A 21,744-nucleotide genomic window follows, 5' to 3' on the forward strand; every position below is an offset into this window, starting at 1 on the left:
CTCCTGTTTCCCAGCATCACCTCCCAAAAAAACTACCTGCTCTACGTTTTCTCAGGCTCTGCTTTTGGGGGAACTAAAATTCCAACAATGTCTTCTTAAACATATATATGTTAATTGCACTTGGATGAAATAAAATCCTCAAAGATCCTTTCAATCCTCAAGGATCTACTTTATAATTGTAAAGATGTTTCTTCTTCCTTCCCCAACAATTTTTGACCATCAGGGATTCCAATCTCTGTGTCCCCAAGTTCTGTCAAATAATCGGTGATTTTTAAAGGTACTAGAGAAGTTCATTGCATAAATGGAATCGACTGTACCTATAGGTATTATTGTAAAAATCCCCTCATGCTATGCATTCTTTTTGCAAAGACACATTCTATTTCTAGTGTCTTTGTAAAGTGTGGTTGATTTCTCTCTCACCCCCTTTCCAGCTAACAATGAATCCAGAGGAGAGAAAGGAGGGAAGCTTCTCCTGATTCCTTTCCTGGAGTCAAGCTCTTACCTGGCTCTTGGAAAGAACTGAGCTTCCAGCTGCTGGCAGTAAATTTGTCTGCCTGCCCAGGAGCTATTTTGCACCAACCTACATCTCTGCCAGGAAGATGAATATCAGGAGTCAGTGTGTGGACATCAAAACTTCCAAAGTAGGATAACCATCACCTCCCTCCCCTCCAATTCTGTGCATTTAAAATAACCTCTGGGGAGAGTGAGGAAGGGAGGATTCAGGCTGACTATGAAATTACTCTACCACATTATTTCTATTTGGATAAACATTTATCCCACAAATGCCAGGAAGGTTGGCAATCACCACTGTGGAAAGAGCGCCATTAAAATTTATGAGCCAACCTGCCATGCGGAAGTAATTATAAATAATAATTACTCTGATGCTTAGTGCTGTTATTATTTGAAGCTGCCCTGCTTCAGGTGGTATATAAGATGCAGCTGAAATATATGACTAAAAATACTCTCATTAGCATGGCCTAAGAATTCCTGACATGGAAGAATAGAATAAAATATCAGATGTCTTTCAGGGACGGTGTTGTCAGAGTAGGTGCCCTCTTCCATAGGATGCTAGCTGCACTTATTGTTACAAAATGAGAACAGCAATTCTTTTACTATAAACTAGGAATCAGGTGCAATATTGTAATTTTACTAACTTTCCAATTGTGTAACAGGGAAGCTTCCAAAAAATAATTTTAGTTTAGTTACATTGTTCGTATTCTGCACTAAGGTTTTAAGAACAAGGAAATAAATCTTTTCATCAGATCTTTCCTTGGATTATGGTTTATCCCATCAGACCAAGCATCCTAGAGTCATGTGAGTGAATAAATTGCTGTTGCCACTTTTGATCTCTCCTGAAGGCTGGTTGTCAACACCTGTAATCAACTTCATATAAGAGAATCAAGCATGCTTTCTCAGATTTTTATCAGAGCAAGGTTAATTGTGTGATCAGGACATGAGTTGACCCTTAAAGAGGCAGGGGGTGCTGCTGGAGCAACTGTGCTCAGTGGTCAACGGGACGGAGAGCTGGAGGGCTGCTTCCACACTGTCCTATCTATCAAACTTTCCCTTGTTCTCACTCTCTTATCTGAGAATGTATAAGAATGAGCCCTTCCAATTATAGTGCAAGTAAGCCCAAGGGGGGAAAAAAAAGTCATTAAGAGAGACAGGAACCCATCTGGATATAAGAAGAGAAGAGATTATGGGATTGTGTCCTAACTGATCTCCACCTCAATATCAGCATCTGTGATTCTCAGAACCCCAGGTAGACTAAACACACCAATAACCTCATCAAACTTTATTCCAACAATTTCAAAACAAGTCCCATACATTTATCTTATATGCAATCTCTGTCTTAAAAATGTGTTGTTCATACTTCCAGATGTTAATTTTTACATCATCATTTGGAATTAGGACATACTTTCCTATTTAAAAACGTTACAGAGATGGTTAGTTTCCTGGTAGAGCTACAAACTGTATATAATTCCTAAGGTACCAAAAAAAATTAATTGTAATAAAGCGTTCTTGAGAACTATGTCGAAGAAAGAACTTTGGACTTGACTGGATACAAAAAGATTAGAAACCTGTTTAGTTTTCGAGGAAATTTTATTGCCATAGAAACCAGGGCACTGGCAAAAATAAGCCTGTGACTTTTTTTTTTTTTTTTGACTTTTTTTTTAACAACCCTTGATACTAATAGAAAGTGGGTTGCAAAAACTGCATTTCCCAAGGAGGGCATCCTGTCCAATGCCAACATCAGATGAGGCCATGGAGGAACAAGGACAGAGGGTCCCAGGGTGTGGAGTCAGGGCCTGAAGTGAACAGTGAGGAAGGTGCTGCTTCCTGAGACCTGGCAGAAGACATACCTACTTATTAAAAATACTGGCTTTGAATTGGCATATATTTTCAACCTACATTCCTTTGACAAGAATCAGCTTAATGGCTACACGTAACTATGAGAGGCTAGGGAATAGAGACTAGCTGTGCATTTAGAGGGATGTTTCACTATAGCAGATTTTAGTGAACTGTTGATAGACTGGGCCATACCTAGGCTTCCCCCTCTCTGCTCATTTCCCTCCCGAGCTGACTGCCCTTGTTGCCTTCTCCCCTTCTCTGCCAGCCCTCTTGAAAGTCCCCTCTTCCTGGGTTGCAGTCACTCTTCACATCCATTCAGTTTGGCTTCTGTCCCCACAGGCAGGTGAAGTTGTTCACACTAAGGCTGGAAATTATATCCTAAGTATTAAATACAAAGACCTATTTCCAGGCCTCATCCTCCCAATACTCAGCCACTGTTTCCTTGGATCTTCCTTGGGGTCCGTGGTGTCAGCCCCTCCTGATTCCCCTTTCAGCTCTCGGACCACTTCTTCTATTTCTCTTTATTAGTTGTTCCTCTCTGCTCTTCCCCTAAATATTGGCACTTCCTAGATTTTTCCTTTGATCTTTTTCTTTTTCACCTCTACTCAGTCTTCCTAGATGATCCATTTGACCTATTTATGTCTCCGAAATGTAAATATCTGCTTTTGACCTCTATACCATGCATGAGACTCACTAGACAATTCCATTCCTCAGACACTCAAGCTTAATAATCTAAAATGGAACTAAGTTTCCTTAAAAACTGCTCTCTCCCTGATCCTTGAGGTTCTCAGATGTCATAATGATGACTAATGTTTAGTGAATATCTTCCACCTATCATGCATGCCAGCACTGGGTGAGGCATCTGACATGCATTACATGATGAAGTCCACACAGCATGAGGTAAAGTCAATATCACTATTCCCATAAGAGACAGCTAAATTTCAGAGAAGTTAAGTAGTTCCCTTACAGTCACCCAGCTAGGTAGTGGCAGAGCTAGGATTTGAATATAGCTCATAGATCTCACACTGTTATCTATTAGGCTACTGTCTGACTCAATTTCTAGTAAAACGATTAATAAGATCTTTTTTTTAATCCTGTTTTTCTATATATATTACTTCATAAAGTTCAATAATTTGTGGGAAAAAAACAGTATTGCTTTGTCAATTTAAACACACTTTGATAGAGATGAAAATTGATGCTAATTGTTTCAATTTCATAATCTGAATCCAGTTCGCTCTATGACTTGGTAACATTGTGGTCAACTTAACTTGGATTCCAGTTTCTATAAATAATTAAATAGAAGAACAATTCCTGAAGATATGTAGAAAGAGAAAAAAAAAAAGTTATTCTTAACTTGGGTTCTAAAAATAGCCGTAAGTGTCACCGGTCGCAGAATAGCTGAACATGCCTAAAAATAATCTGGCTAACTGTTATTGATCCATTGTGTCATTTATCCTAAATTCACCAAAAAGGATTATTTTCATATTGAACTAATATTGAGGGTCTTAAAGGACAATGATCTCTTAGCTGTTATGACTTTATCTGCTAACGTACTTGACCACCTTTCCCATACTTGAGAAATCTAAGGTTACAACATGACAGGCATCAGATTCTCAGTGGTATGTAATTGGTAATTAGCTATTCAGACCAGTTATTGGCAAATGTGCCACATTTTCATTTCAGAAATTTAGGCAAATTGCACTCCATTGAAAACATATATTAAAATGTCTGATTAGGCATCCAGGTTGGTACATGACTGAAAGTAATCATTTTCTACCTTTCGAGCCATCATTTGTGACCTTCTGAATGCCCTATTGTAAATTGCCTGTTTCTGAAACCGTGCCTTTGTGTGGCCACGTCCAGTTAATTGCAACACCACTCCTGAAAAGGTTTCCTGCTTCAATCTCCATAAAGTAGTTCATTAGCTTTGCAGGGATTTTACTTCAATACTATATTTAGTTTGTACTCCCTGGGATGCTGCAAACAGAAGAGTGAGTTCCCTAGGCGGGAAGCAGTGGGGTTAGAAGAACAATCAAGAAATAAATATCTGGCTTTAAAAATGGTCTGCGTTGTAAAGAACAAAGCAATACAAGGATGCTAGTAAATCAACAGCACTGCTTTTCTAATGGGCTTTCTCTTACATGAATTATCTTGGCGAGTCAGACTTCAGCTTTCTCTAATAGGAAAAATATGCTGAGAGGCTCAGGGAGCAACATCTCGTTCTTATTGTTGTTGTAATGCTCAAAATTTTATTTAGGTCTGGTATTGTACCCTCAGAAGTACAATGTGATTGGCAACTAGACTTAATAACTGCATTAAATGGGCAAATAGAGTGAATGTGAGAAGTGCAGTTAACAGAAATCATAATTGTGAGAGCAGCAGCTAAGGTAGAGGGAGATTCAATGGGCCAGGTGTCCAGACAGATGGGATATCCTGGCTTGGACCTGCCATGTGCAACCTTGGGTGAATTACTTCTATGCTCTGGGCCTCCGTCTCATCTTCCATTGAACTAGGATCTAAAGCTAAGATTTCTCGGGTCCCTTTTGGTAGTATTATTCTATGATTTAGTAATGGCTCAAGCCAAACAGTTCACCGTGTTTGGAATCAACATTAGGTTGACATCCAAGACATTCCATCAAGCAAATGGCATGGCTTAATGATAACAGAAATAGCTCACAGAAACATGTGTTAGGCTAGTGTACTCCCAGTAACCCTATGAGTAGGCATTGTTATTGCCTCCATTTTGTAAAGGGGAAACTGAGGTACAGAGGAATTATATTATGGGCACAAGGACATACAGCTCATAGCTGATAAATGGCAGAGCCGGGATACAAACCTAGGAAGCCTATATTTTTAATTACCACACTTCCGGCAAACAAACCACCGGTGACGTATATTCCAGAAATTCTACAACATAAATAATATAAACAATAACTCTCTTTCCTGTCTGAGTTTCAGAAAAAATGATTAAAAAAGGCAAAATAGTTAACTGATGGAGGAAATTTTAAAATCACCTTTATTAATTATAAGGCAGATATTGGAGAGAGTGACTTAGGTGTGAAAGCGCCAGAGTTAGACAGACTTACCCCCCAGCAATGGAAGGTAATGGTCCACCTAGGCCTCTCCTTGAGGAACAGAGCAGAGAGTGAGCCTTCCATAAGCAGATTTTTCATTTGTTTGCTTTTGTTTTCCCCAAACCCACTAATCACATAAGTCACTCTGGGCAGAGGTGAGTGAGGGAAAGACAGAGGCCAGGAGTGTTCCTCTCACTGATCTTCCCCAGTTGAAAGGAAAAATGAGGAAGGGAAAAGAAATGTCTCTATCCTAACCATTTCTCCTGGTTCTTCATTTATAATTTAGTTCCTCATTTTCATGCTATATCTGGTGTTAAAATTGTTTAAGATATTTGACCAGTATGAAGATAAATTGTTATAACCAGCACTAGCTGAGCTGCCATCATTTCAAGCTTCTGTTCTCTGTGTCTCATCACATTTGAAAATGGACCCAGGAAGATTGGGAAAGTTACACAGGAGCGCACAGTGAAGAAAACCTGATCCTTAAACATCGTATTTACAGAGCACAAATGAAGGGCTGATTCGGCTCTCTGTTGGTTAATAACCAAACTGAGTGGTTTGAGAATCAAGTAATATGAACAAGTAAGTGATTTATGATCAAAAGCAATTGTCATTTGGGGAACATTATTTCCAAGACAGTGTTAAAGGCAGGGGAGATATTAGGAAAGGGAAAAGAGACATGATTCAGAGGAAGCCTCTTGCATACGGCTACAAGGCCATCAGTAGACATATTAGAATCACTCGGGCTCAAGTGAGATGGAGCAGGTCTCCCTCTGCAAAGTTTATTAGGCTGCAGCGTGTCAACAAGTGCCACAGGCTGATTATAACGCCACGGAGTACAAATTGAGAGATCACTGGATTCTAATTTTCTCTTGTAGCTCTCCTAAATGAATATGCAGAGCATACATTTCCATAACCAATCATGTGTCTCGCTTCTAATAGAGAAAATATGCTTCAGATTTACAGATGCATGAAATACAGCTAACTGGAAATATGGAGGAAGAAACATAGCACCCATTACTCTCTGAGTGGACTAACTGGGGGAGTCCTAGGGTCCTTTTAAAGGCAGCAGAAAAATAAGGGCACAACATTCTTCCATTCATCCATCCACCCACCCATTCATCTAACCTACAAATGTGTTATGCATACCCACAATTTGCCAGGTGCTATGTACAAAGAAGCAGACATAGATCTGTCTTCTTCAAGCCGACAAAAGGAAAAATGTAAGTCAGGGTTATTAGTGTGATTTGTGACAGATTAGGAGTAACCAAGCAGTGGGTATCGTGGGAGCAGAGAAAATGAGAATCTCAGTTTATGGGAGAAGTGCAGCATGTTTTCTGGAATAAGAAGTGGTAATTTCTCTGAGTCCTGAAATCAAGGAGGAGTTAATTAGGGAGCAAGGGGGTTGGGAAGGAGGGCACTCACTTGGGGCAGAGGGAACAGAATGAGGCCAAGGTGGGCCTGGGGCCTCAGGTAGCAGATACTGTGGACAACACTGGTCGGGCAGGGCCTGAAGTGAGGATCTAAGTCATCTCTCCTCCAGGAGAGGAGAGTGATTCCAGAAAGGAACTTCATGTACCTTCACTTTGCCGGTTGTGATTTCGGCGGGTCGGGATCTGGTGTCTGGAGCCTAAGGGACATTCTACCAGCACAGAATCTCATGAGGAATCTTTGAATAGGTTTTATGAGAAAGATGAGGCCTGATGATTTTTCCCTTGGTGGTAGGCTTGATTACTTTGGGGCTGTTTTCTTTGAGTTATGGGTAGCCTCTGGGGTGCCACCCATGCCCATCCAAAGGTGGAGCTGGGACCCCCTCTGTTCTCCTCGCACTGTCTCTCACTGCACTTATCGTGTTATGCTGTCACTGACACATAGAAACAGCTTCCGTCTCCATTTCTTGAAGGTCAGTGGGCAATGTGTTTATTCAATACCTTTGCATCTTTAACACTTGGCAGAGCCTGACACATATTAGCTCTCCATAAAGGTTCTCTAAAAGAATGAACCTATGAGTATATGATTTGGCTCTTCTGATGAGTTTTAAGGAAACCTGTTATACGTGAGATTTCCTAGGAAAAAACCCCTGTCAATGGGGCAAGCTTCATACCGGTCACCCATCCAGCAAAGCAGAGGCGATGTTCTCTCGAGGGTGACTGGCAAACTTCCAGGCCTGCTGTGGGTTCCTAGGGAGAGGAGAGAGCAGACCTTTCGCTGGTGGACACCAAGCTTGTTCCGCTGGGTGGGAGCTCTGTAAGTGGAGAGCAGAGCACACAGTGGAAAGAGAAGGCGGCCAACTCGATATTGCCTGCTTCTCAGTTTTGCTTCCAGCCTTCCAAGGTTGCCCCCCACCTCCACTCACTGGGGCAGGGAAAGCCGGCCCCGTGCCTCTCCAGCCTGGTTTTACTTTGTTCATGAAATCGTGAGCCCGGTGATCACTCACGGCTGACACATCCAATTAGGAGCCGCACAAGTAATTTTCCCCAAGCTGCCCCGGCACCTTCTGCTGTATCGTATCAAAGTGTGACGAGTCAGTTATGGAGAACGATGATCGCACTCTGTATTGCTCCCCTCCTATGGCAGGCTGGGATTATTGGTGATCTAGATCCACCCAGAAGTATCCAGATATAAAGGAGGAGCATGCCGTACTCAATTCAGTGTTCCCTTTAGAAGCTGCATCTCAAGTCAAACCGAGATCCTCTATTTGGAAGAGCTATTGGATAAGGCACTGAAGACAATTAAAAGAGAAGTCAGGACTCGGGATGAGAAAAATCCTTACCACCAGCTTTTTAGCTGATAAGATACTTCAGCTCTTTTCTGATGAACAGAATAATAACTTCCTTACCCCCAAACTTGGAGTTATTACTTCAGCTGATGGTTTATGCCTCACAAGAGTATCCGAGAGCCGATGGAATTGTGTTGAGTCCAGGAGAAATAAGTACTATAGGATTTTTTTAATGACACACTGAATTTAAAGATAATCCCAAGCCTCAGGTTTAATGATGCACACATGTCCCTGAGTTGACTAAATAGGTCTAGAGATTGAAGGTCGCCACATTCCTTTGATATTGAGTGCAATACAGCACTTTGATACCACCTCATGCTCTCTTTACAGTCATTGTGTGAGGTGAAATGAATGTTATCTAAGTTTTGCAGATGAAAAACAACTGAGGGCTTCCCTGGTGGCGCAGTGGTTGAGAATCTGCCTGCCAGTGCAGGGGACACAGTTTTGAGCCCTGGTCTGGGAAGATCCCACATGCCGCGGAGCAACTGGGCCCGCGAGCCACAACTACTGAGCCTGCGCGTCTGGAGCCTGTGCTCCGCCACAAGAGAGGCCGCGATAGTGAGAGACCCGCGCACCGCGATGAAGAGTGGCCCCCACTTGCCACAACTAGAGAAAGCCCTCGCACAGAAACGAAGACCCAACACAGCCATAAAATAAATAAATAAATAAATAAAAGGAAACCTCTTAAAAAAAAAAAAAGAAAAGAAAGACAACTGAGAGTCAAAAATAGTGGGTGCCACTGTAAGGTAAGATACTACTACTCTTCGATTATGAAAGTCAAAGTTTTCATCTAATTTTTGATATAAAATAGTTCTCTGCATATGAACTGATCACTCCTTCTCAGGACCACGCAGCTCTCTCCCTGGAAAATGAGAAGCCAAAACTCTAAAGTCACTTAAGTCCTTCAAAGAAATAAGGACTAGAGAATTCTATATCATAAGGTTAATTAGCAGAAGACCCCAGGTTGGTCTCCATAATTGCCTTCTAATTTACTTTTCCTCAGCCCATTGCTTTTCTAGTAGCAATGACTTCATTCATTCATTCAAAAAGCACTCACTGGATGAGCCCTATAGGCCCCCCCCTTGGATACAGAGTTGAATGAGATTTTGCTCTGAGCATCTCCCCTTAGAGAAATCAGTTTACTGTGTGATTGTGTGGGTTTTGGGTTTACAAAATGGGCTTTTCAATGTAATATGGGAACCCCTATAGTTTTTTATAAAAGAAGGAGAACTCATGCTCCAAAATGTAAGAAAAACAGAAAACAAACAAAAAAACCTCTCATTTCTTGGAGAGATGAAACCATAAGATCCAGATACTTTTCATATTTATTTATTTATTTAATTATTTATTTTTATTGAAGTATAGTTGATTTACAATGTCATGTTTCACGTGTACAGCACAGTGATTCAGTTATATATCTATATATACATATATATGTATTCTTTTTCAGGTTCTTTTCTCTTATAGGTTATTACAAAATACTGAGTATGGTCCCCTGTGCTATACAGTAGGACCTTGTTGGTTATCTGTTTTATATATAGTAGTGTGTATATGTTAATCCCAAACTCCTAATTTATCCCTCCCCTGCTTCCTCTTTGGTAGCATAGAAATTTATGGTTTTTTAATTGTTACCTAAAAGTCTCTGTAGAATGTTCTACATTCTCTCAAAGGAGAGAAGTAAACTAAGAAATTTGCTCATATTTATCAGTGTGAAGTGGATGCATTAAAATGCTAAAGTATTTTTATTACGTGTTTTGTTCAGGGTTAGCTAATTGCTATAAAAATCCTAAAAACTGAGTAGGCTTATACAATAAAATTTAATTTCTCAGTCATGCTGAGTCCAATTCTGGTTTTCCTGTTGGGCAGTTCTCCTGAGAAGGCCTCCTTCAAGTAGTAACTCAAGGATCCGGGGCTTCCATCTCATGGCTCCATCATCCTGTAGCTTCAAGATTTCCCCGTCATCATTGGGAAGATAATCTTACTCCCAATGCTTAGTTACCTCAGCTGTGAACCAAACAACACTTTCCTTCATATTCCTCTGTCAAGAATTAGTCATACGGTCCCTGCTTGCTGAAAGGGGAGCCCAGAAATGTTCTGGCTAGGCAGCCACTTTCTAATATATATTTTAGTTACTCAGCCATGTTTCTCCAGTAAATACATAGCTCCCGTCTCAAGTTCCCCAAGTGCCCCACCACTAGCTTGTCCACTGGGAGCCCCTGAACAGTCCAGCAACTAAAGAGTTAATACCCAAAAGGAGTTGGGCTCCAGAATACTCTTCCACTGCTCTCCCTGGCATCTCTTCTGATTAGTGGTGCTCATTCTGTACTAGTTAGATATTTTGCAGATCACACCTGCAATTCAGGTATCTTTCCAAGCTCCATTTTCCGAACTCGCTGGCTCTAACTTGCTTGTTGTGGTCACTGACCTCCAATTTCAGATTTCATCCTCCCTTTGGGAGCTCCTTTGGACTTGATGACTGGTACTTTCCGAGAATTCTCCATCTTCCCTTCCACCCTGACTTAACAGCCATAGTCCATCCCCACCTGATTCATGCCATTCCCCTCCTGAGTGTCCTAACCACCCAAGTGGGGAGTCTGACATTCCAAGGCGCACGGAGTCTTCATAATTCCCTGGGCTTTCTGGACTCCTCACTGTCACTCTCCACCAGGCCTGACGCAGGCTCCTGGCCTCTCCTTCCTTACTGCCTCTCTCTTAGCCTCCCTTCAACGAAGAGGTATTTCCATCCCCTCCTCATCAGAATCTGCCTGGCCAATATTACTTTTCAGGCAACTCGGAACCCTATTAGCCAAAGTAATGAACACATCTCTGCTAAAATGTCTTAATGGTCTGCCCATCCCATACAGTGCATTTGTCTGACAGCTGGAGACAGGTGAAGATAAAACCTTAGCTCTAAAAGCAGCACACTCTTGTTCTTTCAAGCACTACAACGGCATCAAACTACACCTTCCTCCCCTGTCTCTGGCAGGCCCTGATTTCTTTCCTGCCTTCCCGATTCCCTGCCTTTCTGTTTATAATTTACAATTTATATGCAAAGAATTTTCAGCATCTGACCATTACAAACTGAAAAAAATTGTGTAATCTCATTCTTGGAACCCTAGTTACATGTATTTAAAACCTCAACTCATGTAGCCAGCGACATTTTAAATGAACAGGTATAAAATAGTGGCTTTGCACCAGTTTACATTTTCTTAAATGTGACACGAGGATTTCTAACTCTGATCTCCATTCGAATTTAAGATGCAAGATTCATCTTGTACTAGTGATTTAGAAAAAGGACGATTCTTGCTAAATTCTTAGTAATATCTGGTAAGAGAGTGAAGATCAGAGTCTAGGAAGAAAGAGAGGAAGCAAAACAGGGAAATATGGTGGGAGTACAAGAGAGAGGAAATGGGGGAGGGAAGGCTGGTACAGTTAGACAGCAGAGGAGCAAACAGTAAAAGTTAAGAGAACCAAATGTAAAACTCTGGGTTTTGAATGAAGAATGAGGAATAATAAAGAATGGATTTAGCAAGAAATATAGTAACTCCAGTTGAGTCAGGGGAAACCCTGGGAGTTTTAGATACATGTGATAATTGGCATATGTGTGCTAAACAGGATCAACTCTGCATTCACACATAATGAAGTCTTTCATACCTCAGTTTAATCAGCTTCCATAATTATGGTTATAAATTATAACTAGAGATGCTACTGCTGGAAGAAGAAATATGGCCATATTTGTTAAGCTGCCATTTATTATCATCTCTGAATTTCTTGTAGCTGTGTTTTTGTAGGTGGTTTGAGGACTGGCGTTAACGACTGTGATTCCCCTATGAATTACTGAGAATGGCTAGGAAATCCTTGACACCCACTTTGAAAATCACTTCTGCATCATTCTTGTACCTTCCATTCTGGAAAAGACTAATCTCCAAGACACAGAAAAAAAGGAAAACTCGGAACTGAAATAGAGAACAGCTTTGAATGTTTGGATTAAGCAGGATTACTCATGAACCAGAGGGATCACTTTTTTGGAGCCTAAATTAAATTGGGCATTTGGTTCCACAGGAGCTGGGTAATGTCTTTGCTTTGTAGTTTGAATCAAATTCAGTCTATAATATGTCCCTAATATGGGGATGTTAAACTTAGGCAAATCAGACCCTCCTTAAAATCAGATTGTTTCCTGTCACCGTGTAATCTGCAGGATCAGTCATAGTAGCAGTGACCGCAGAGCTCTGATATAAACTATGTCACATCATAGAGTTTTGAGATGCAAATGTTGGTCTTTACTAGCTCTGGTCTTGTTCCATTGACCACTTTCTTAATTATGACTGACACTGTGTTTTTCTAGATTCCTGTTTATTTTGCGTGTTTTCTGTCACCATTATATAAGTCAATAAATGAGGCTGTCAGTAGTTCTTTAGATCAGTTATTTCAAAGTGACAGGGGTGATGGGAGATGGTAGAGGTAGCATTCACTCCAGGGGGTATACAAGATAATACATTAGCAGTAAATATTAGAAAATGTATTTATGGCTTTAAAATTTTATTTATGTATGTGTTTCCATATACGTAATACATTGGTACAATAGTACAGTATATACTATGTTATACATGTTATACGTGTTATTATATGTGTTTGTATGTGTGTAAAAACAAAACTATACATTATGAAGAAATTTGATTTTAATCCCAGGGCATTTAATTAATTATTCATGCACTCCATAAACAATTTTTAGTCTGTATTTTGTTCCCTGCACTATGCTAGGCACTGAGGATACAATTGTAAACAAAATAAATACAAGTCCTCCTTTCAAAGCTTACAGTCTACTTGGAATAGTAATTCTCAGGGTGATGAATATAAGCTTATAACAGAGGAGCTTGGCTTAGTCTAGGGGTGGGAGTTATCAAGAAAGCCTTCTGACTTCTTATTCTTTTATAGTTTTCCTTGGAAATTGGAATATATTTTATAATATCCTCTAATGAATTGTCCCATAAAGTATAGTTTCCACAATCAATTTATATTCTCTAGAAAAAGGGAAAGTGATTTTTTTTGTCATAAAACTTAATTTTATATGCTTTCTTTTCTCCATCGCCTACTGTAGAGGTGAAATCGTTATTATATGAGCTGCTGAGCTGGAAGAAGTATCATATCTAAGGTTAAGCATGGCCCAGAGGTACAGTCATTCCACTGGGAAATAACAGGAGAGATGCAGTTAATGATACATTGTGACTTGCATTTCCAAACCTCTGGTACTGGTATGCTCACACAGGCGTACACAGCCCCGCAGAGCTATATATGGAATAGTTAGGGGATTTTTTCCTTGATAAAGAAGAAAAGCAAAGAGAAAAGATGAGACAAGTTTGCTGAAACTTAGATGAACTTTTGAGTATTAAACATCTAAGTTAGATTAAAAAATAATTAAAATTTTAAATGAAAACAACTTTTAATAAAATACATGTCCTTCAAAAATCAGGTAACATTTTAGTTTAAAATTACTCTAATAGGTCCGACGATGAGGCCGGGGATGGGAGCTGAGCATGGAGGCCTCATGATGGGCCACCCTGGCATGCATTATGCCCCAGTGGGAATGCATCCTATGGGTCAGAGAGTGAATATGCCTCCTGTACCTCATAGAATGATGCCCCAAATGATGCACCCAATGGGAGGACCACCAATGGGACAAATGCCTGGAATGATGTCTTCAGTAATGCCTGGATGATGATGTCTCATATGTGTCAGGCTTCCACGCAGTCTGCCTTACTGCCAGGAGTAAATAACATGGATGTAGCAGGAGTTACAACACCCGGCGCAAAATCAGCGTGGTCTGAACATAAATCACCTGATGGAAGGACCTACTATTGCAATACTGAAACAAAACAGTCTATTGGGGAGAAACTAGATGATCTTAAAAGTCCTGCTGAGCAACTTTCATCTAAATGCCCTGGAAGCAATACAAATCTGACTCTGGAAAGCCTTACTATCACAATTCTCAAACAAAAGAATGCCGCTGGGCCAAACCTAAAGAACTTGAAGATCTTGAAGGATCCGAGAATACCATTGTTGCTGAAGTCTTATTACAAAATCAAGCCTGCACGCAATGATCAAAGCTGAAGAAAGCAGTAAACAAGAGGAGTGCACCATAACATCAACAGCCCCAGTTCCTACAACAGAAATTCCAATGAGCACCATGGCCGCTGCCGCTGCAGCCAATGCCGGTGCTTCCACCTCTGCCTCCAGTACTGTCAGTGGAACTGTTCCAGTTGTTCCTGAGCCTGAGGTTACTTCGATTGTTGCTACTGTTGTAGATAATGAAAATACAGTAACAGTTTTGACTGAAGAACAAGCACAACTTACTAGTACCCCTGCTGTTCAGGATCAAAGTGTCAAAGTGTCTAGTAATATGGGAGAAGAAACATCTAAGCAGGAAACTGTAGCTGATTTTACTCTGAAAAAGGAGGAGGAAGAAAGCCAACCGGCAAAAAAAACCCACACATATACTTGGAAAACAAAGGAGCAGGCAAAGCAAGCATTTAAAGAATTATTGAAAGAAAAGCAGGTACCATCTAATGCTTCATGGGAGCAAACTACAAAAATGATCATTAATGATCCACGATACAGTGCTTTAGCAAAGTTGAGTGAAAAAAAAGCAGGCCTTTAATGCTTATAAAGTCCAGACAGAGAAAGAAGAAAAGAAGAAGCAAGCTCCAAATACAAAGAGGCTAAGGAATCCTTTCAGCGTTTTCTTGAAAATCATGAGAAAATGACTTCCACAACTAGATACAAAAAAGCAGAGCAAACGTTTGGAGAGATGGAAGTCTGGAATGCAATATCAGAACGTGGTCATCTTGAAATCTCTGAAGATGTTTTATTCTTTCTTTCAAAAAAAGAAAAGGAGCAAGCAAAGCAGTTGCAAAAGAGAAATTGGGAAGCCTTCAGAAACATACTTGACAACGTGGCTAACGTGACATACTCTACTACTTGGTCTGAAGCCCAGCAGTATCTGATGGATGATCCAACTTTTGCAGAAGATAAAGAATTACAGAACATAGATAAAGAAGATGTGTTAATTTGCTTTGAAGAACACATTCGGGCTTTAGAAAATGAAGAAGAAGAAGAGGAAAAACAGAAGAGTTTGCTTCAGGAAAGGAGACGACAGTGTAAAAACAGAATCTTTTCAGATATTTTTAGATGAACTGCATGAACATGGACAACTGCATGCTATGTCATCTTGGATGGAATTGTATCCAATAATTAGTTCTGACATTAGATTCACTAATATGCTTGGTCAGCCAGGATCAACTGCACTTGACCTTTTCAAGTTTTATATTGAGGATCTTAAAGCATGTTATCATGATGAGAAGAAGACAATAAAAGACATTCTAAAGAATAAAGGATTTGTAGTTGAAGTAAATACTACTTTTGAAGACTTTGTGGCAATAATCAGTTTGACTAAAAGAGCAACCACATTAGATGAAGGAAATATTAAGTTGGCTTTCAGTAGTTTGCTAGAAAAGGCAGAAGCCCGTGAACATGAAAGAGAAAAAGAGGAGGCTTGGAAGATGAAATGAAAAGAATCTGCATTTAAAAGTATGTTGAAACAAGCCACTCCTCCAATAGAATTGGATGCTCTCTGGGAAGATCATGAAGGTCAACATCATCATTCAAAGAATAAGAAACAGTCTAAGAAATCTAAAAAAAATCACAGGAAACACCCCCGCTCTCAATCAGGGTCGGATTCAGATGATGACAACAGCCATTCAAAGAAAATAAGACAGCGATCAGAGTCACATTCTGCTTCAGAACATTCTTCTAGTGCTGAATCTGAGAGAAGTTATAAGAAATCAAAAAAACATAGGAAGAAAAGCAAGAAGAGAAGACATAAATCTGACTCTCCAGAGTCAGATGCTGAACAGGAGAAGGATAAAAAAGAAAAAGACCGGGAAAGCGAAAAAGAACTAGACAAAGATCAGAATCAAAACACAAATCACCTAAGAAAAAGACTGCAAAGGATTCTGGTAATTGGGATACTTCTGGCAGTGAACTGAGTGAAGGGGAATTGGAAAAGCACAGAAGGATCCTTTTGGAGCAACTGGATGATGATCAATAAATTTTACCAAATATGTTTACAGTATGATTTAAAGTCTAATTCAGACCAGGGATTCTATTTTAAGTTCAATTGAAATAACACTGGGTTTTAATTATATCACAGAAAAAAAAGTGCATTTACGTATTGTTATTGTGGACTTTATAAAAGCAAAGGAAATTGAAAACAACTTTTGATTCTGTATCAAGAATCATATTTTCATACAGTCATAACTGTCTTTCTGTGACCCTTTCATAGGGCACTGCAGAATGGATTAAAGGTGGCAATTTACTGATAACTGCAGGTGTATCTACTTTGTTCTAAAGTCTAAATCATGAGGTGATTTGATTTACTTTATAGAAGTTGGATTTTGAAGATATAATGAAAGTTTTTTGATATCTAGTAATACAAGAAAAGCACCAGCAATGGATAAAACTGCTTTTTTGTGCACTATCCAGCTGGTTAAAGCCAATATGATCTTTTACGGTGAACTCAGAAATAGGTGTTCTTAATGGAAACCTGGTAGACCCTTAACTATAGTGGTGCTATTGAGCACTACTATAATAAAGCCACAATTATTTTTTATGTCTTCTTCTTGGATTGATCCCTTGATCATTATGTAGTGTCCTTCTTTGTCTCTTGTAATAGTCTTTGTTTTAAAGTCTATTTTGTCTGATATGAGAATTGCTACTCCAGCTTTCTTTTGATTTCCATTTGCATGGAATATCTTTTTCCATCCCCTCACTTTCAGTCTGTATGTGTCCCTAGGTCTGAAGTGGGTCTCTCGTAGACAGCATATATATGGGTCTTGTTTTTGTATCCATTCAGCCAGTCTATGTCTTTTGGTTGGAGCATTAAATCCATTTACATTTAAGGTAATTATCGATATGTATGTTCCTATTACCATTTTCTTAATTGTTTTGGGTTTGTTATTGTAGGTCTTTTCCTTCTCTTGTGTTTCCTGCCTAGAGAAGTTCCTTTAGCATTTGTTGTAAAGCTGGTTTGGTGGTGCTGAATTCTCTTAGCTTTTGCTTGTCTGTAAAGCTTTTAATTTCTCCGTCAAATCTGAATGAGATCCTTGCTGGGTAGAGTAATCTTGGTTGTAGGTTTTTCCCTTTCATCACTTTAAATATGTCTTGCCACTCCCTTCTGGCTTGCAGAGTCTCTGCTGAAAGATTAGCTGTTAACTTTACAGGGATTCCCTTGTATGTTATTTGTTGTTTTTCCCTTGCTGCTTTTAGTATTTTTTCTTTGTATTTAATTTTCGATAGTTTGATTAATATGTGTCTTGGCATGTTTCTCTAAATACATTTTAAAAAGGCTATTGTGAGGGCATTATTTTGAAGTGATGTTTAAAAAGTTAACATCAAATCAAATTGTAAATTAGCTTAAATATGTTGCCTAAAGGACCTACTAAAGAATGTGCCACCAAACCTTAAGTGATGGTTGCAATATCCTTGTCTAAAACAAATCAATGTTGACTTAAACGATTTTTTTAACAGTTGTCTTTTTTTTTTTTTTTTTTTTTTTTTACAATCCGATCTTTCTCTTGCTTTTTTTTTTTTTTTAATAAATTTATTTGTTTTTGGCTGTGTTGGGTCTTCGTTTCTGTGCGAGGGCTTTCTCTAGTTGCGGCGAGCGGGGGCCACTCTTCATCGCGGTGCGCGGGTCTCTCACTATCGCGGCCTCTCTTGTTGCAGAGCACAGACTCCAGACACGCAGGCTCAGTAGTTGTGGCTCATGGGCCCAGTTGCTCCACGGCATGTGGGATCTTCCCAGACCAGGGCTTGAACCCATGTCCCCTGCATTGGCAGGTGGATTCTCAACCGCTGCACCACCAGGGAAGCCACTCTCTTGCTTTTTTTCATTGAGGAAGTCTTTTACCTTCCTTACTCACTGAGAAGTACTGACTTCGTGGTACACATTCTAAAGCATTTCTGATTTGAATTTTTTTGTACATTTTTATCAATTATTAAATCTCTTCTAGTGAAAAAAAATGCTCTAATAAAAGGGTTATTAAGCATTATCCTATGCCTAAAATATGGTTCCTTATATTTCTTTATATCAGTCATAAACAGATAAATTGAGTCATAAATATCTTAAATGATTATTTTATTTGCATGGTAAACCAGAGGATGAATTGAGAATGAAATATAATAAATTATGAATAAATAATGAACTTTTTTGGAACACCAATTCATATAGTTTCTCTCTTACGTGTATGTGAATTATATCCTCTTTTAAAAAATATGGAGTAGACCAAATGGAAAATAGATAGCTAGTGCAAAGCAGCCACATAGCACAGGGAGATCAGCTTGGTGCTTTGCGACCACCTAGAGGGGTGGGATAGAGAGGGTGGGAGGGAGACGCAAGAGGGAGGAGATATGGGGTATATGTATATGTATAGCTGGTTCACTTTGTCATAAAGCAGAAACTAACACACCACTGTAAAGCAATTATACTCCAATAAAAGTGTTAAAAAAATATATGGAGTAGTAGTTTTTGTTTATTTTCCTTTTGCAGTATTCTTTTGGCTTTTTCCTGTGTTTATTATTCCATACAAATTTAATTTTGCTTAAAATAGCTTTATTATTTTTATAATTATATAAAAGTTTATTATAAACAGTTGAAACAATGCAAATATAGTCAAAGAATATAAAAATTATCAAAAATCTTATCCCATGCCTATGAGAATATAATAATTATTATTTTGTAGCATATTCTTCTAGACCTTTCTCTATACATTTATAGATGTGTAGAAATAGGTAAACAGTCTTATATAAATGGCATCCTGTTACAGATTACTCTTTAATCTGCCATCATAGTCATTAATATTTCATATGTATAAAACCTATTTCATATATAAAAGGTTTTTAATTTTTTGTCATGTATTGCTATTTTTTCCAATATCTCTTTTAGTATTTAATTTTCCACAAATAATTAATATGTTTAGAAAGTACTAAACTTCTGTGTTTCCTTTCGGTAATTTTATCTTTGCTTTTTACATTTAAATCTTTGATTCATATAAAAGCTATTCTGGGAAAGGATAGAGGGATCCAGGTTTTTTTTCATTAATCATTTCTCCCCTATTGTTTTGGAATGCCATCTTTGCTTTTCCATTATATATTTGACTAGATTTCTATACAAAGCTTCCACTGATCTGTTTAATCCTGTCCCAGTACATTGGTTTTAATTACTCTGGCTTTATAATATGTTTTTAAATATGGAAGGATACTTTCTTGCTCTATACTCTTTATTGTTCAAAATTTTCCTTTATTACTCTTCCAGATATACTTTAGAAAAATTCTGATAACTTGTAAAATAAAATACTATTGGGGTTTTATTTTGGTCACATTGAATTTATGGACTGATTTAGGGAAAATTGATAGTTTCACAATATTGAGTTTTACAGCAAAGAAAAAACGTTGTCTCTTCATTTATTCAGTTTTTACATTGCACGCTTCAGTAGTGTTACATAATATTCCCTATACAATATCTTCACACTTCTCTTCAAATTTATTCCTAGATATTTCAAGAATTTTATTGTTAGAGTCAGTTGGAACTTTACTTTTCACTTGTAAATTTCTGTTTCTTTAGAAAAGGTGTCAATTTTTATTGGTTTGTAAGGGTCTTTTTTGTTTTTTCAAAACAACTCTTTATTGAAGTATAGTTGATTTACAATGTTGTGTTAGTTTAAGGTGTACAGCAAAGTGATTCAGTCAGACATATATATATATTCTTTTTCAGATTCTTTTACATTATAGGTTATACAAGTTACTGAATATAGTTCCCTGTTCCGTGCAGTAGGTCCTTGTTTTTTTATCTATTTTATAAATAATAGCGTGTATCTGTTAATCCCAAACTCCTAATTTATCCCTTCCCTTGTCTTTCCCCTTTGGTAATCATAAGTTTGTTTTTTATGTCTGTGAGTCTATTTCTGTTTTGTAACTAAGTCCATTTGTATCATTTTTTTAGATTCCACATATAAGCGATATCATATGATATTTGTCTTTCTCTGACTTACTTCACTTAGTATCATAATCTCTTCTAAGGATCTTCTCTTTTTTTGCCGTTATTATTTAAAATTGATATGGGTGAGCTTTTATTGTAAATCTGGAAGAAAAATTGCAGATCATTACTTATGCATTGTAAGTGTTTTTAATATATTTATAAAACAAGTATACATAACTAACAAAAGTATGGAAAAAATAAGTTTCTCTAAAAAGTATCAATAAATTAAGTTTTAAATATACATAAAATTATGAAACACCAAGATGAAAGAGTAATATTACATGTATTCATAATTTTACTGATGTAAGGAGGAATATTGAGTTTGGGAAATATTTCCTGTTAACAAATCAACACCTCCCAAGAAGAATAATCTTCAGCAGCCTGAAGGAATGAAGGGAAAATGAAAGGCAATGATCTGGGGAGGTGGTGTGAGACTACATTGTGAAAGATGGTTAGAAGTTTGGAATCTGAAGGTAGAACAACAGGTCTTGGTGAGTGGTTAAAGAGAGAATGAGAGTGAGAAAGGAAAACTGCAAGACTTCTGCTTGGGGACCCTGGTGGGTGACCGTGTCATGGGATGAGATAAATAGTACAGGAGATAACTGAGTTTCGTGTGGGTCACGTTGACTTGCTGGTTGGTGATGAGGTGGTGATAAGACATTTACTTGGTGAGGACCATTGGAACACTTGATAGAGAAGGGAACTGGTGACAGATTTAGACATCATTCGCCTTTAGGTGGTAGTTGAAGTCACGGAAAGATAAACTATATCCTAATTGAAAGAAAAATTATGACAGAGTTTTGTGCATATTAAGTCCCATAGTCTTCAGTTTACACGTAATCTATTTAGGGTGCCTGTTATTCATACAATGACAGCAGCCTGAAGAATAGACGAAGCATTTCAGATGAAATGGCCTGGAAATGAAACCCCAAACTATAAAAATTCATATTTTCTGACTTTCTAAGTTAACGTTTTCTGCATTTGCTTCTCCCTCTTTTTTTGCCCTGATTTCTTCTGGTTGCTCTTTTTGTTAGACGAACTGGCTTAGTCTAAGCATTTGATTTTAAAGCTTAGAACAATTTAAGGTTTCCAAAGCATTCTTAGATCCACTGTTGGACCATAATATGTCATGTAGGCAATAAAGGATTGCTTGGAGAGTGCAATTTACCTGAAGGAAATCGTTTTTAACAGCAGATAATAAAAGGGTTTTCATGGTCAAGGATTTATGGGTTATTTCCGGGGAACACAGCAAGTTGGAATATATTTTAAACTGAGAAATAAGAAGAGTTTCCAAAAGAGTTTAATTTTACCCTATGAGGTTCAAATCCAACTTTTCAAATCAGTTTTATGACAGAGTATATATGTCTGATTATGCTGTTCATAGTTATAATTTAACTGTTTTAAGTCATAGGAACAGTTTCTACTACAGAGAGTACTTACATAATTAA

At 38.3% G+C, this 21,744-nt stretch overlaps 1 protein-coding gene and 1 pseudogene across 2 annotated transcripts in view; both read left to right on the top strand.

Moving 5' to 3' along the window:
• Positions 1–21,744, top strand: part of RAB3C (RAB3C, member RAS oncogene family) — a 301,062-nt gene that overhangs the window by 55,195 nt on the left and 224,123 nt on the right. The window lies entirely within an intron of this gene.
• LOC103005071 (pre-mRNA-processing factor 40 homolog A-like) lies at positions 13,715–16,498 on the top strand (annotated as a pseudogene).

This window comes from Balaenoptera acutorostrata, chromosome 2 (genome assembly GCF_949987535.1).
Source record: "Balaenoptera acutorostrata chromosome 2, mBalAcu1.1, whole genome shotgun sequence".
Taxonomy (NCBI): domain Eukaryota; kingdom Metazoa; phylum Chordata; class Mammalia; order Artiodactyla; family Balaenopteridae; genus Balaenoptera; species Balaenoptera acutorostrata.